Raw genomic sequence first — 3,321 nt, 5'->3', positions numbered from 1 at the left:
TTATTATTTTCCTTTAACTCACCCCCTTCTCCGCTGAGCGTGGGTAACTATAAACGATAAACATATAACTAAGGATAAGTTATAATTTGAAATATAATTTGCGGTTATAATTCATTTTTCGGCGGTCCCCTGGGGTTGGCAAAAGGACCTCTAGGCCCACTGCCGGACTTGTTCCCTCCAGTAAATACCAATACCAATACTAGTCCAAATTTATGAGTCTGCCAAGTATAGGCGAAAAATGGCGGCTGTTGCAAAATGTTAGTATATAAATAATTGATAGTATAATTTCAAATATGAAGAATGTGGTCAGGGTTGTGGTCAAAAAGAACAAGTAATAGTTTATAGAATAATAGTTTACAACTCTTCATTTTCCGACGTTTCGGCCCACTTTGTAGAGCCTCATTGGTCAAGGGTTGTTCCAGTTAAAAGCTTGGGGGACGTTTTCAACCACATTTGAAAAATAAATAGTTGTTAACTATTTTTGTTCTTTTTTTATCCCAACACTGAACCACCTTATTCATATTAGTTTAAAAAAATAATTTTTCGTTCGGAGCACCATATAGTTTTTAGAAAAACTACCAACAGCACTAACACAAAACCCACATAGAACATCATTTAAAAAAGCAAATTTTCTAAAATATAATAAGAGCTATTAACGTTCAATAGTTCTGGAGATAAATATCTTTTAAATGCAATATTTGACAACGAAATAACAAAAATTAGTAGTTAGTGAATTTATTTTGGGAAATCTAAATCTCTGGTATCGTTTGATGTACTGATGTCTATTAGCACTCAAATAAAGTGTAGTTTTATGTCCCATAAAGTAGTTTGTTTTCGCAGGAAAAGTAGTTTTTATAATATTCGACCAAAACAAAAATAACAAAATGTTGATTTCCAGATGTTTGGACAAAATTTTTGATTTATGAAAAACATATCTCAGGAACAATAAAATACGCAGATGTCTGTAAGGATTCAAATTAAAGCTAGTTAAATTTACTATATAGGATTATACAACGATTATCTTCGTAGGAGTAGTGGTCTTCATGATATTTGCCATAATAAATTCACAAGATGTTGATTTCTAGTTGTTTGGACAAAACTTTCAACATTTCATAAAGAATGCAGTGAAAAATCAGTAGTTAGTGAATTTATTTTGAGAAGTTTATATCTCATTCATTCGACATACAGATTAAAGCTAGTTTAATACACTATTAAGTAGTTTATCTTCGAAGGAGTAGTAGTTTTCATGGTATTCTCCAAACAGAATTCACAAAATGTTGATTTCTAGTTGTTTAGATAAAACTTTTGACTTACAAAACATATATCTCAGAGACCATAAGGCTCAGAGATGTCTGCCAGCACTCAAATTTAAACTAGTTAAATTGTCAATACAGAAGTGGATTACGTTTATCTTCGTAGGAGTAGTGGTTTTCATGATAATAAATTCACAAGATGTTGATTTTTATTTGTTCTGATAAAACATTTGGTTTATGAAAAACTATTTACTATTTACTATTTACATATGAAATTAATTTTTTTATTACAAATTTTGTTCGGACAACTAGAAATCAACATTTTGTGAAATTATTTTGGCACATATAAAACATACTACCCCTACGAAGATATTTGTTATAAACCACATTATAGTACATTCAACTAGCTTTCATTTGAGTGCTGGCAGACAAACATACGTTTAATGGTTCTTGAGATACAGTTTTTCGTAAATCAAAAATTTTGTCCAAAAAACTGGATATTAATATTTCTATTTTTTTATTTTAATAATTTATTTATTGCTATTTACAACTGTATACATATATATACATCAAGTAAATTTGCTGTAAGCGATATAACGACATGATACAAACATGTGGAGAATCTACCCATTGATAGAACTCCAAAAACATTTCTAGAGGAGAAGATCTCGAGGGCATCTTCTTTTCAGACGCTTAAGAGGATTATTAGGTAATGAAGGAGAAGCCAGGTTAGAAACGAGTTGGTTTGGGTGGTTGAGAAGTTTATTATGGAAGGATTGGTATCTGGTTCTGGCCAAATCGGCAACATATGGGACATTGAGGTCCTGCTAGATGATTTGATTTGTGAAAAAGTAAGGAGCATTAAGGATTTTGGACTGTAAGAATTGGATTAGGGAGGAATTCGATGGTTTAGTAGAGCCCCATAGCTCATCTACGTATGTCCAGATAGGACTTATAACAGTCATGTAGATCAGTCTTTTGTAATGGATTGGAAGTTTGGACCGTTTGTCTAGTAAATGTTGTAATTTAATATTTTTAAAATTTATTTTGGCAAATATCATTAAAACTATTACCCCTATACGAAGATAGACGTGATCACTTACTTATTCTATAAACAGGAATGATTTTGTTCCTTATTGTTTAAGCCAAATGAAATTATCGATTCAAAGAACAATTTTTTTATTTTTTATTTCTGCATGAATAAAAATCTTCTCAAGGTGAATATTTTTATTTCGTGGGAGAATAGAACATTGTTGTTGTATATGATTTAATTAAGAAATTAACAATTCATATCATATGGAAAAATGTATTTTTTAAATTTAAATTGATAGAGTCGGATAAGTTATACATGCCAAGGGCCTAAATATTCCCATAGGATATTGTTCTTGGGGAGGAATCATACACCAATTGCATGTTTCATTTCTATTATAACTTCATTTAACGAATTGAAAAATCGATTGTATAACATATGGTTTTCTTGTTTAAAAAGGCATATGTTCTCTTTTGTTTTTTTTTGTTTTTATACTGTAAAATATAAAATAGACACTTAGTGAATCTCTTGGTGCGCACACACATATCGTCTCCTCACTACACACTCGTTGCCAGCATTCTGGTCATCTGCGCCAGCTTAATCATTTTAGCCATGGCGAGCGGACTTCTTCGACTCATCCTGCGAGAGGTCGATGCAGCCGGACATACGTCGATCTATATCCACCAGAACATCCACTCAGGACAACAACCACAACCAGGCCCCCATTAATCACCGGTGATATAAGACTTTTTTTTTCCCTTTGTTCAATTCATTTTGTTTAAGAAAGGTGCCCCCTCACTTCTGGACTGAGGTTCATTATGCCATCTGGTGGCAGGGATAAGCAGTAGGAAGCCTGGGCAGCCATCTTGATCCCCAATAAAACAAAGGGGTGAGTACCAGTTGAGTAGCCATCTTGACCTGGACAGGTGAAGAAAGAGACAGTACTCTTCAAGAAGGTCTCTTCTCATAATGATGAGGGAGTAAATCCTTAGACTCAGGCGAGAGAGGCGGCGGCGGCAGGAGGATGAGAAGAGAGAA

Source organism: Halyomorpha halys, unplaced genomic scaffold (assembly GCF_000696795.3).
Source record: "Halyomorpha halys isolate HHAL.00 unplaced genomic scaffold, Hhal_1.1 Scaffold1143.1, whole genome shotgun sequence".
NCBI lineage: Eukaryota > Metazoa > Arthropoda > Insecta > Hemiptera > Pentatomidae > Halyomorpha > Halyomorpha halys.
The sequence above is the reverse complement of the archived record's forward strand: the minus strand, read 5'-3'. Positions refer to the sequence as shown.